General features: G+C 35.0%; 1 protein-coding gene across 8 annotated transcripts in view; it reads left to right on the forward strand.

Moving 5' to 3' along the window:
* Positions 1-13620, forward strand: part of LOC137228926 (platelet glycoprotein 4) — an 82635-nt gene that overhangs the window by 23877 nt on the left and 45138 nt on the right. For 2 of the 8 annotated variants that reach the window (XM_067746063.1, XM_067746062.1), the window contains exon 1: positions 11847-12100. The exons of 2 other annotated variants lie outside the window; for them this stretch is intronic. The gene's annotated coding sequence lies outside the window, so the exon portion shown is untranslated. Of the gene's footprint in view, positions 1-5148; positions 5300-7287; positions 7345-11715; positions 11795-11846; positions 12101-13189; positions 13339-13620 lie in introns of those variants that run through there. 4 more of the 8 variants (XM_067746064.1, XM_067746065.1, XM_067746067.1 and 1 more) reach the window with 4 other exon arrangements.

Raw genomic sequence — 13620 nt, forward strand, 5'->3', positions numbered from 1 at the left:
CGGTAGGGTGAGCTATAGATCTCTTCGAAAGACAGCTACAGAGAAACCTTCTCAGAATTGGCTTCTGATGGAAGGAGTTAAGTAGCCAGCAGGAACCCAACCTGCTCCATGTGCTCTGTGAAGTCCCCACCCAGTCCTTTTAAGTATCCCAGTAGTTCTTGCATGGAAGATTCCTCAGAGGCACAGACTTAACATACTAACTACAGAATTCAGCTAACCATCCAGTCCCAGTCAGGCAACCAGGAATGCCCTGAAATCAAGAGCTGGACAATGGGCCATTTCTGAACTGGGCTTAGTGGGTTTTTATAGCCTATAATGTAAGGGTAGAGACTTAGGCCAGTAATATTTCTAGCCAATTCGTAAATCTTTGAGACCATTAATTCCAGCAGTAAAAACCTCATTGTTACATTTATTATGAAAATTTCCAGATTTTAGGAGATAAAGATAACTAAATTACAGATTTTGATTACACACTAAGTAAACAGTTCTAGAATGAATATTCACAACTAGGGTAGCTGCCCATTTCGAGATGGTAGATTAAAAGTATTCAGTACTCCCTCATTGCATTTTATATGCAAGTATTTGAAGTTCATTACAGAAAACCTTCCTGTAGGGATCATGCTTTCTTCTTCTTTGTGACAGGATTCTAGGCACACAGTGACCACATCATGAATATTCATTGAGTATGTGTGTGTGTGTGTGTGTGTGTGTGTGTATGAGGATGCATGTCATCAACTTTAACCTTTACAGAATTATTACCTTAAGAGATATGGAGAAAATCATACATTTTTTTTGTCTAATGTAGCATATACTGTAATGGCTTGATTTGCTTTTAGAATATCTTTATTTTTGTCTTAGTTTCTTTATTCTAATGAGTTGCAAATATAATAGCATACTCACCAAATATTGCTAATCTTACATGGCAAAAGAATGTCATAACTATCATAAACTTGAACTTGCTCATTTTGCAAGACCGTGCCCAACGTTCCTAGCATCTCCAGCTTTCCACAAACTAGAATATTCCCTGATGCTTTGTTTCTTATCCTAAAGACCAGTGTGCATGTTGTTATGTGGTTCCTAGGAAGACTGTAATGTCCTAAACAAAGACGAAGGATGAAAAGAGTCAAGGGAATTGCTATGAGAAAATAAGTAGGGATATCCCTGGAGAAGGAGTTGCTTCTGTGTTCTTTTAAATGTCACAGAGTAATTGTTTCTTTTTTTAAGGAAAGAACCAGGGGGAAGAGCAGCTTATTTTCAAGCTGGAGAGCTTGGCAAATATAGGCTGCAGGGTTTACTTTGGTTTAGGAATCCCACTGCCTCACTGGAGGGTCAATCAAAGTTCCACAGCCATTCTTGGATACTTGGAGGTGGGGCTGATTGATGTACAGCGGTGACCTGACCCAGCACTTAAGGCAAACACAACCAGAGTCATCAGTGTTAATTCCGTATCCTCCAACCAGCATTTTGAAAGTGCGTTGACATCGGTGGCCTTGCACTTTTTCATCGGACTTCTAACTGGTAATTACACCTATATAATCACTGTGAAGTTATCTAGCCTAACAGTGTAGGACTCAAGACCAGTGCCTGCAACACTAAAATCTCTTGCTTTGCTCTGAGTTTTGCTTTGTTCTTGTCCAGTTTAAGCTATACGTGCATTTTTCTCTTCTCTTAAGGAATAGAATATATGAGATGGTATAGACATTCAGGCACCCTGTCCCAAGCTTTTAGATAAGAAATTGTGTCTAAAAGAAAATGGAAGGAGTTGGTCAGGTGTTGTAATTTTACTATGATCTTGTCAGTAATAACTACAATACTAAGTGATAAGATGACATTCAAAAATATTTGAAATTGTCCAAACCCTCCAACTTACCTATGCTTGTATATGTGCAACGATGGAATATCTTAATAGAGCACCATATTAAAAGGGCAAATTCATGTGCGGCTACCTTTTATTCTTAAGAAGATATATGCCCAGGAAGACTGTTAAATTATAGATGGCCACTTTTACCCGAAGAGGCACTTAGAATGAATATTATTATATATGTTTTGGAGTCTCTTATATTAAGATTGTAAGGCAGAGTGGTTGTCTTCCCAGTCGTGGAGAAAGAAGAATCTATCCTCCCTCATCTCTTATAGTCAACAGTAACCAGTAGAGGTCACAGGCAGTTTCTACTGGGGCATTCCTGGAATGGATCTAGTCAGCAAGTGGTCACTGTGACTTGCTAGAGAGGTGACTTTGCAATTTTATTTTACCCTCAGGTTAGGGAAACTTAGTCATCATCTTGTATACCTGACTTGGGCTACTGAATCTTTTTTTTTTTTTTTTTTGCGGTACGCGGGCCTCTCACTGTTGTGGCCTCTCCCGTTGCGGAGCACAGGCTCTGGACGCGCAGGCCCAGTAGCCATGGCTCACGGGCCCAGCCGCTCCGCGGCATGTGGGATCTTCCCGAACCGGGGCACGAACCCGTGTCCCCTGCATCGGCAGGCGGACTCTGAACCACTGCGCCACCAGGGAAGCCCTGGAGGTAGCTTTTGAATCTTTCCTTCTGTACTCAGTATTGAGGCGCATCTCTGAAAGCAAAGTCAGCTGCTTGTGGCTTCCGGAACACTAGTTGCTTCTCACTACACAGGATGTACTAAGGATCTGAGGATAAGTTCTTGAAGAAACATTACTATCTTCCTTTCCTCTGGGAAATTCTTAAGCATGTAGAAATGTCCCATCGAGATTATGACTTAGTCAATCAAAATGGATGAATTTAGTTATATTTATTCATTATGTTTCATCTTTAAAAAATTGAAGCCAGTCTCCTAAAACATGTCTTAACACATGCATGTTGGAATTTTTCAAAAAACAGATATTGTCTATTTTCAATTTTAATTTTATTCACCTAAGATTGGAGGAAGATTGCCTGAAAGGTGACATCTTCAATGATAGAATGTTTTATAGAAAGAAAAGGTTTTCCCTGTAATTAATTGGCACCAAAAGACTTAAAAAGGCAAATCACCACAGCATTTTTTCCCTAACCTAAATGACATGGCAGATAAGCCAGAGAAAGTTTAGTAAACAGTACAAATTTAGTTTAATCTTTATTTTTTTTAGTTTCATAGCTTGAAGAATTTAAATATTTTCTACTACACAGGATGGTAAATAAATATGAGCTTAAAAGGTTAAGTGGCAGAATAAGGTTCAGTTATAACTAAAATATTTTTTGGTAATATTTGGAAACCCATGGTTATGTATTGAACTGCCATCAGGAGGTAGGTGTCTTTCAAAACAGAAATACCCATTAAGTGGATAATGTGAGTGTATCAATAAAAGGAGTGAAGGAATCATCTCACACCGGTCAGAATGGCCATCATCAAAAAATCTAGAAACAATAAATGCTGGAGAGGGTGTGGAGAAAAGGGAACACTCTTGCACTGTTGGTGGGAATGTAAATTGATACAGCCACTATGGAGAACAGTATGGAGGTTCCTTAAAAAACTACAGATAGAACTATCATATGACCCAGCAATCCAACTACTGGACATATACCCAGAGAAAACCATAATTCAAAGAGAATCATGTACCAAAATGTTCATTGCAGCTCTATTTACAATAGCCAGGAGATGGAAGCAACCTAAGTGTCCATCGACAGATGAATGGATAAAGAATATGTGGCACATATATACAATGGGATATTACTCAGCCATAAAAAGAAACGAAATTGAGTTATTTGTAATGAGGTGGATGGACCTAGAGTCTGTCATACAGATTGAAGTAAGTCAGAAAGACAAAAACAAATACCGTATGCTAGCACATATATATGGAATCTAAGAAAGAAAATTAAAAAGGTCATGAAGAACCTAAGGGTAAGACGGGAATAAAGATACAGACCTACTAGAGAATGGACTTGAGGATATGGGGAGGGGCAAGGGTGAGCTGTGACAAAGTGAGAGAGGGGCATGGACATATATACACTACCAAATGTAAGGTAGATGGCTAGTGGGAAGCAGCCGCATAGCACAGGGAGATCAGCTCAGTGCTTTGTGACCACCTAGAGGGGTGGGATAGGGAGGGTGGGAGGGAGGGAGACGCAGAGGGAAGAGATATGGGAACTTATGTATATGTATAACTGATTCACTTTGTTATAAAGCAGAAGCCAACACACAATTGTAAAGCAATTGTACTCCAATAAAGATGTTTAAGAAAAAAAAAAAGTGAAGGAACAAAAGAATTCATGGTTTCTGCAAACTTAGGAATAGCTGTGATTTTGTAAGTATAATTGCAGTAAGTTAATTTGGATGCAATTTCAAACTTACATACCTAAAACCACATTTAATTTTGAAAAACTATTAGAAAGATAAAAATGAGATGTCATAAAAATCAACTAGGACAGATAAATGCAACGTAAACCAAGGAAGAAAAGAAGGAAAAATGAAAACTGGAATCTTGTGGAGGAGAGAAGTCTATACTGAAACTTATAAAAATAATATTTTGGGACAGACTTATTTATAACATGGGAAATATTTAGTGGTTTTTAATTTTGAGTTGCATGAAATGGTATGGTTTCCATGTTTTTATGGGCTTATTTCACCTCCAGATATTAATCACTGTAGTCCTCATTTCTTCAACCTACTGTGATTATCCAGTTTTCCCTGAGGAGTTGTAGAAAATGAAAGGAAAAACAGGCCTGCAGCAGTCTTGGATCATGTCCAGAAAATGTTTTTAGTCCTTGGACTACATGGAGGATGGTGCCCCAAGCCTTGTACACACAGATTGGGAAAACAATGAGGATCTCAGCGTATTCACTCTCAACAGGAAAGCCCTGTGTCCTTAACAAAAGGTGTACTACAGAGTACACTGAAACGCACTTGGATAACATAAACATCTCGATTCACATTTGTATCTTTACCCATGAACAGGAAGCAATGTGGAGTAAGACAGTTTGCTTGCTAAATACCCCAACTGAGGGCCCTGGGCCCTGAAAGCCAGGAAAACAGTTGTGTTAGCAATCTCTGAGGATAAATGTACTAATCAGCCAGTGCAAAACTAGGAGGACCAGTAGAGTCATTTAGGGTGACATTCCCTAGCAATTCAGATTCCATAACCTGCTACTGTTTACTTAAGTCACAACCTCCGGAGAAAAGAGAAGAGCAGCTTTCCAGAATCTGAAAGGGGATGGTGAGAATGAACATGATTTGAGTCCTTGGTCGCTTGTTGGAGAACGATGAGGATGACAGACACTTGCATAAAGGCACGGCTGATGTTATTTAAACCTACTTCAGAATAGAAGATTTCTTTCTACTTAACCATAAGGTAAATTCCTTTATCAAGTCCATTGTCAGTGCCCCCTAATGTGAAACAAACTTTAATGATGCTACTAAAAATGTTAGGGCTAAAATGAAGTTTAATAGGTAAATTGAACTTCTCTATTATTCAAAGTTTAAGTGTGCAGATACTAAAGGGAAGGTTTTACTGTACCCCTGACTAGTTGTCATTTCTTTCATTCAAGCAGATAACCAACTGTCACAGAGAAACATGCAGAACAGTTGCAGGGTTCTGATATTTTAGAATTCTGAATTTTTATGATATCTACCTTATGCATGATAGTATAGTAGTCTGTCACTTTTATTCTGTTTGGATTTTAATGTTTATGATTTATAGAATATAGTCATGAAAATAAGATATATAGAAAGAAATTTAAATGATGTATAACATTTCCAGGAAAATATTTGCTTCTGGAAGTTTTATTTGATATATTAGATAGATATATAGCCACACACACCCATACACTCTATATGTGGGTATGTATGTGTGTTACACAGGTTTTTGTTTTGTTTTTACAGACTATTACACGAGACTTTGTTCAAACTGAAAAATACATTTAGAGCAGGATGTTCCCACTTTGAATCCTTATGGATTCTTGGAAATCTTAAGAATTTATTTCAAGTTCTTCTGAGGAGTTCATTTCAGAAGCAGAACTCTAAACCAAACACTTTGGTTTCTTGGAAGACAGAAAACTCTGGCTTATCCACAAGCAAATCCTTCCCTTAAGCCCACTGAGAACCAACCTGGAAAATGATGATTTGATTTCACTATAGGGTTTGATAGGCTGTTTAATATTTCTTTAAAGCTTCTAGCAGAAGCTGCTGTGCCACTCAAATGCAAGGTTTGTGCCAAATGTTTCTTCAAAGTGTCAGGGCAGAAGGATCAAACTTTTCCATTTTCAAGCAAACAAACAGAAAAAGAAAGACATCAGAAATATCTCATTTCCTGTGTGGTGATTTCTAAGATAAATTACTGTTACGTGACATACTTCTTAGAAAGTATTTTATTTCTAAGCTTTAAAAAAGAATTTAATTAGGTATGCTTCCATGTCCCTGGAAAAGTGTCTGTGTGTGTGTGTGTGTGTGTGTGTGTGTGCATGCCTGTGCATGCATGTATGTGAGTTTAACTCTTTCAGGAATTTGACACCCAAGTGCTGTGTATCTCCGAACTTAACAGATTGTCAGATGGCATAAATGTCAATATAATTGTTTAAAAGACAGACTAGAGAGTATGGTTAGTATGTCTGTTTATTTACTACATGGAACAAAATCACTTTAAGTCTCATTATCCCTCTGATTTCTTTTCTGGTTTTATACATTCATCACAATGAAAGCTTCTTAGCCTTTTATAGCATATCACCTTGATCAAGCCATCAGCTAATGTGAATGTGTAAATTGATTTCTGTAACCCTTAAAATTATTTTATTGATTTCCTTTTTAAGACCCCACTTCAGGGACTATTTATAGTGTAGATGACATTTCTCAACACAAAACTCTGTTGTACCCTCAATTCAATGAATTTTATATTTCTGCCATGTGAAATTATAAATTAATTGCTCACATAATTTTTTTCAACCTTTTTCTGGTATTTGGTTAGCTAAATGCTTATTTTTGTAATTGATTATTGATTTTTTCTTATTATTTCATAACAACATGCTTTGAGGTCTAGTTATTCTTTTACCTGAAGATTTCTGTTTTTTCCCCCTAATAATTTCCTTTCTAATGTATGAAGACAAATTGTCCTGACAACTATGCTGATCTTAACACTTCCTTAAGGTTCATAGTATTGCTTAAATGTTGACTTTTCCCCACTCTCCTTAGAGAGTTAAGTCTGTTTTGCAAACAGTTCAAGTAAAGATAGGTGCCGCCAACATATTTAGAAGGCCTGTGAAATTTACATATTGATCTGGCCCAGCCCACATGAGACTATCCGCATATACAGAGGTGCTCTCTCTTTAATCTGTCTTTTACACACAGCTCCTACCATGACTTCTATGAGACATATGGGGAAGTTTACTTTATATCACTAATGCAGTAAGTTTACTTTCATTGTGTGCTCTATTCATTAGACGACATAGCTTAAGTCTAAACTTTAATGACCCTGATATTCTGCATTTTACCTTTAATGATGTCCTTTCAATTTCTCCTTTAAACGTGATATTAAAAACTTCCATTTTAATCTCTCAAGCTTTCGCTGGCATTACCGTGTACTGCTATGTCTTGTGAATTTAATATTCTCTTTTAAAATTATGTACGTATATATTTACTTTTATTCCTGCATGTGAAGGCCCTCCTCACCACATGAAGCAGGTAGAACCTGCCATTGGTTTAATACTTCCATAAATGTAAGGCAGCAATTGAAAAACTAGGTATTTGTTTATATAACACACACAGTCAGGTGCCGTATGCATGTGCATAAATATGTGTGTGTGTATAGATCTTCATGGTTAGTTAGCCCAAGGATTAAAGTGATAAGACGAATTTTGCCTCATGGTTTTACACTGGTGACTAATGTTTTGAGATACTTTACAGTGTTATGTGTTACAGGTCTTCAGAATGAATTTTGTTTTAGCTAATCTCAAAATAATTGTTAACTGCCACTTACAGAATATGTTCACTGTTCATTCCTTGGTTATTGTACTTAGATATCATTTTCTAAGAGGAGGTTATTTATAATTGTTATTCAATTTGAACAAATGTGTTGAAAAGAATACGTAAATGAGGTATTGATCAAGAACTTATTTATATATATTTTTTTTTATTTCAGAAAAGAGTATAGGCTCTTCAGTCAGTCTTTCAGGGTTTTAATCCTTGTTTTGGCACATGTTAGCTGGGTGACCTCAACTAGTTGTCTAAAGAAAATAGTAAGGTGGTGTGGTGGGTCAATGAGATAACTTATGTGAAACACTTATTTCAACAACTGGCAGACAGTAAGCCCCCAATACATGTTAACTCTGTTACCTTATCATCATCATAATTTATAGGTCTTTGATTGCCCATACAATATAGAATTGCAAAGCATATGATACCAAAATTCTTTTCATTTGCTAGACTGTAAAAAAAAATGAATCACTTAAAAATTTTTATCTACTATATAGAATCTGCATACATCTTTACGTTTTAAATTTAAATCCAGCATATGATTTGATCTTCAGCTTGAGGCTGTAGGTAGGCTCTGTAGTTATTCTCTTTGACAAGAAAGGAAATCAGGAATATGAGTATGAGGACTGTGTGCTGCCCAGTTCACAAAACCTATTATTATTAAAAGAGCTGTAGTCAGGACTTGGGCTGTGTGATTCCTCTTCTAGAACTCTTACTATGCCTGCATTGTCTGCTTCTCACATATGTTGCAATGTTTATAATTACTCAACATACTTTACTCTTCCTCTTTTATTTCACAAGTGTTAAATTCCATGAATCAGCTCATCTAGAAATACTGTTCTAAAGGATTTTTTGAAACCATACAAATGCTAGAAGAAAGTTTATTATTTTTTATATTCTTGGAGAAAGACTTTCAAAGCATGACACAATACCTAAAAGGAATTGCTGTGAAAGTTAATGACATAAAAATTGAAATTGTCAGTAATTTAAAAATGCAATAAAAATAAAGTTTAAAATAGTCAAAAAAGTTTTAAAAACTGTCAAATGTCAGAAGACTGGCTATTGCCTTACTAGCTAATAAGGAAGGACAAACAAACCCACAGGGGAATAAAAAAGATGAACAAAGGTATTATCACAAATATTTAAAAATATAAATGCCAATACGCTTAAGAAAATAGGTGAACCTTCACTCAATTAAATATTTACCGATAAAATAAGTACTTGTTAAAAACAAAGTTTAGTGTAAACAAGTGTGAGACAGCCATTTTCACACATTGCTGTGTAAATGTATAACAGAAATTTGGTAAAACTCCCCCTGCCAAAAAAAGTACATACTTTTAAATTTCACTTTCTTCTATTTACTAGTGTCCTAGCACAGTAAACAAAACTATATGGGAACTTCCCTGGTGGTCCAGTGGTTAAGACTTCACCTTCCAATTCAGGGGGTGTGGGTTTGATCCCTGGTCAGGGAGATAAGATCCCACATGCCTCGCGGCCAGAAAACCACAACATAAAACAGAAGCAATATTGTAACAAATTCAATGAAGACTTCATTCTCCATTTTCTGATTAAGAAAATAGGAGTAAGTAGTTATTTAACTCCTAATCCCCAGTCAATATAGCTAGCAATGGTAACATCAGAAGTCATGGATGTCTGTCTGATTCCAAATTCTAAGTGGTCTTCCAGAAAAAAAAAGACTTCCCAAAGCACTGTGCCTAAGCTGACTTAAGCATATTGACAGTTTTATCTTTCATTCTACTAAATTTTGTCTAGTGCTGTAGTGGATTTACAGAAGGCAAGGTATATAGCCTCATATAAAAATATCACTTCAGAATATTGCACATACATTATATTTTTAAAATGAAAACCCCAACACGCATTACTCAGAAATGGGTGCGGCAGTTTTCTGCCTTGTTCAAGGTGAATATTTTGCTCAAAATATAGATATATGGTTGCAGATTTTACTTAGCTCTAGATTTCCTGGGTGTTGTGTGCTAAACTACTCAGAACGGTTGCCTATGGGATTGAACACTTAGCAGCTGCCTCTGGGAATGTAAATTTGATTCTTTGGGCTGCTCATGGGAGGGTGTGACATTTTCCTCTCCAGAGAGAGAGGATTTGGATGGCATTAGGCTACTGAGTAAATAGTGATCCAAGTAAGTTCAGTGTCAGCTTAGGCATCTGTTTTACACGTATTTTTTCTGAATTATCTTTCTCTAACAGTGTTCAAATTTTCATTATAATTTAACTATCTTTGACTTCCCTGGTGGTCCAGTGGTTAAGAATCCGCCTTCCAATGCAGGTGACGTGGGTTCAGTCCCTGGTCGGGGAACTAAGATCCCACATGCTGCGGGGCAACTAAGCCCACGTGCCACAACTACTGAGCCCATGCGCCACAACGAAGAGCCCACACACTGCAATGAAAGATCCCGCATGCTGTAACCAAGACCTGACACAACCAAAATTTAAAAAAATAATAATTTAACTAGCCTTTCAATATATTTAAGATATGCTGTTTAAAATGGCATCTGAACTCCTGTGTTGGTGGACTCTTTCTGAATTGTCACACTGGAGGGTGTGTGTATGTGTGTGTATCTGTGAGAAGGCTGAGAAGGAAAGGTATCAAAGTAGCTTAAATACAATAAAATAGATACTCTTAATCAAAATAATTATTAAATTAGCTTTTATACTACCTTTTTATTAATACCACAAAGTTAAAAGGTCACAATTATAAGGGAATCATCTTTTTAAATTATCTGAAATCTCTGTAAGTTATTCTTTTTAAATGAAAAGCATCAATCATAATGAGATTACACAAGGCCATTTCTACTTTATTGTAATTAAATGATCAGATATTTTTTAAAAATTCTAATATATCTGAAGACTTTTATAACTTATTATTAATTTTTAAATAAATGTGTCTGTAAAAATATCTTGGAGAAAGAAAGCAGTGCTAGAGGAAAAAAGTGCTTTGGATTCCTTTCCCGTTGTATTGCACAGCTAGCAAATGAGAGGATCCAACACATGCCCAGAAGTGACAGCACAAGCAATCCAATGAGGATTGGTTTAAATACAATCTGATGAACTAAATGTATTTCTGCCTATTACTGTTAGGTTGTTGTTTTTCAAGGCTGACTTAGAGGCATTTATTTAGCTGATCTGTCTGATAGATGACAGTTTAACCTTCTGAAGATTTTGATTTTTGCCTGTATGTTTCTGAGAATTTCTTTGTAAAAATGTATTTTTAATATTGAGGGTCTTTTTTATCCTCCCAAAGTGCAAGATTTGGTTAGATTTTAAAATAATTACTTTCTTTTAAAGTAACTTTAGTATATGCTTTTTTATATTAAAAGGTCATCCTAAATAGTAGAATTATTTAAATGTTATGTAACAGTTGTCTTTTTATCTGAAGAGATCTAAGAGAAATTTAATTTTGGGCGTTTTCGTAGAAGGATTTTGCTGTGCTCATGAAACTTCTATAAAACTAAGAGAAAATAATAAATAGTGAAGAACTTCCAGTTAGAACAATAGGCTATTTCCTTTTTTAAACGTCTGTTTGTTATCCTTGTTGATTGACAGAGTCTCCAGTCGTTTTCGCAATTATTAGGCTCAACACACTTTAGATTTATGAAAAGTGCATTTTGTTTAAACTTTATGAAATGAGGTTTTCAAGCAGGAAGTTAGACTCTGATAATTCTGCCCAATCTACACTTTCCACCCCTGGGCCCAGTTTATCATCTGGAATAATGATTCTGTAGTAAAAGAGTATATTAGAGGCCACTCAACAAGTTAGTTCCTTTTGTCTCTCTGGCCTCTAACTTACTTGGATGGGAAAATGGCCAAAAGAAAAAAAAAAAAGTACTGCAGAGGATCTCAGATATAGGTAATGGGTCCTTACCAGAACATAAAAATAGACCTGTAGGAGCCGTATCAGTGGTGGGATGTGTGTGGGGTTTTTGTTTGTTTGTTTGTTGTTTTAATTACTCTTGCAACAGAACACTCACTGGGATCTGACGTCTGTCTGTCTGTCTCTCTCTTTTTTTTTTTTCTTAAAGCATATTTAAACTCACTTTTTATAATGGGGATTTCAGTGTAGGGTTTTCTGCAGAATACCATTTGGTCCTACTAAGAATTGACTGTTCAAATGTTGGAGCATTTGATTGAAAAATCCTTCTTAGCCTTTTTAAAGGTAAGTCATAATGATTTTTTTTTAAATAAAAAGATTTCTATCTCCCAAATGATAGGAGATAACACTACTATATAAACACCCATTAGAAGTTATAGAACAGCAACAGCAAGCAGAAACTGTTTTCTTGAAGTCATTAGGCTTTTTTTAAAACATAGGTTTGTGTTGTTTTCTAAGTTATCAATCTTCTTACCTTTTATGTTTAAAAAAATATTGAAACCTTGTCCACCAGCCTATGACATTTTGTTTCTTGATGTTTAAAATCTTATGTTTATTTGTAAATATTTATTTGTTAATATTTAAAATGATGTACTATCCAATTTGATTATTGCAGAACTTTCATTATCTACTTAGGCTATTTATACATGATTTTTAATTTAAATTATGAATGAAAATCAACATAAATAAAAACCAGTATAGTAGGATTAGTTCTTATAAATGACTTGCCACTCTATGCCAACATGTTTTCTAATATGCAATTGTTAACTACCTATTATTTTAGAGAGTCATTATTTTGTTTAATCTTCTATCTTAATTTCACAACTTTTAGTGAACCTGACTTTGTCTACATGGTTAAATGCAGTGCATGTTTTGGATATATTCTTATTAAGCATTTTTTTTAAATGAACAAAGATATTGTAATTGCTACTGGGGATGGTTAATTGTATTAATTCCAAATAATGATTCTGATTTATATAAATGTTTATAAATTATATAAAATTTGGTAATAGAATAAAAAAACAAAATTAAAGTTTTTGGATATTTAGGAAGCTTATTACAAATATCAGCAAATTATTTTCTTGAATGATGATACAAAGTTTAAAGGACAAATCATTCTAGAGAAATTAAAAGTTTTAATTTATAGTAATTTATAGTAAGTGAATTCATACATAACTGTAAATGGCATAAATTCTCTAGAGTAAATTTCTAACAGTTTCTAGAATTGTAACATATTGAAAGATGTTTTTGAAATCTTTTCATGTACTTTTCAGTCCTTGACTGTGTAGTTTTAAATTAGGAAAAGAAACAGTGCTTTTAGTATTCGTTCAAAAAATAACCAAAATAATAATTTTTAAAAATTTTCTTATGTAGAGAGTCCAGTGGTGGACTGGATTTTATGAGAGGAAAAATACATAGAAATTTTTTCATTTACCAAAATCATTATGAGACCGGAACAATAAATCCAATACAAACTCATCAGAAGTTAAGCTGGGAGGAATAACATAATTACAACTGGAGAGGTATTGGACAGAGTGTACTAAAAATTTTGGAATTTATTTTGGGAGTTATAGTTGCTACGCTTAATTTTAAGAAAATGTTAGCAAAAAATACTTGTGGATTTTTCTTTTCTTCCTGAAGGAATGGATTCTGTAACTATTTTCTGATTTAATCCAAACGTGTTTTAATTCACTGGCCCAAGTCATGGCTGAAAGTTTCAAGGAGCATTAGTCTAACCTAGAAGCTGCCTTTTCATTTGCATAATATTCTAAATCCTGGTATACATAAGAATAAACGATTTCATC

This window comes from Pseudorca crassidens, chromosome 8 (genome assembly GCF_039906515.1).
Source record: "Pseudorca crassidens isolate mPseCra1 chromosome 8, mPseCra1.hap1, whole genome shotgun sequence".
Classification (NCBI taxonomy): domain Eukaryota; kingdom Metazoa; phylum Chordata; class Mammalia; order Artiodactyla; family Delphinidae; genus Pseudorca; species Pseudorca crassidens.